Raw genomic sequence first — 737 nt, 5'->3', positions numbered from 1 at the left:
AAATACGTTTCGGTGTTTTCCACCATCATCAGTTTCTATGTGTAGCGTTGTTGCTACTTTAAGCCTTGGCATATATTTTTTTGAAAATATATGCCAAGGATTGTATGTACAAATTTGAAAATATTGCAGTATGAACTGGAACTTTCTACAATATTGTCAACAGCAAAAAAAACTGAAATCGAACAGCAAAGTAAAGTAATGAGTCATGGAAAGGACGATAAAGCAAGTGATTATATCATCATGCTAGTTCTCTAGCTCGAGCTGTATGTGAAAAATGTGAAAAAAACCTCAGTATGGCATGAATTTATTTGTTCGAAAACCTGGCTAAATATTCAGTTTGAAACGAGCAACGGAAGAAATAAGTCGTCAGACTTTTGTGTCTTGTCGGAATCTATAGATCTATTTGGTGAGGTCCTTTAAAGCATCCGGTGCTGTAGATTTTTCTTCCTGTTAACGATAGGATGGATTTTTTAAATTTTGAGTACATTTTGATTGTGTGTTCCAGTGCAGTGTGTGCTTTTTGAAGAGTAATGGATAAAAAAATGGAGAATATGGGCACAGCTTGGGGAAAGCTGGTAAGAAGAATATCTCTCTAAGAATCCCTTAGCTTGAACTGAGTTTCGTTTTTCGAGAAGCAACTGAAGTTTTATGGGTTTCTCTATTTCTGTGTGATGTATTTTATCATTGTAATTAATTGCGCTTTGGAATAAGTTTATGTTTTACTCAAAAATGTTTTT

Source organism: Dendroctonus ponderosae, unplaced genomic scaffold (genome assembly GCF_020466585.1).
Source record: "Dendroctonus ponderosae isolate FM_Combo_2020 unplaced genomic scaffold, Dpon_F_20191213v2 Dpon_F_20191213_3, whole genome shotgun sequence".
In the NCBI taxonomy this organism is placed as follows: Eukaryota; Metazoa; Arthropoda; class Insecta; order Coleoptera; family Curculionidae; genus Dendroctonus; species Dendroctonus ponderosae.
Note: the sequence above shows the minus strand (reverse complement) of the source record.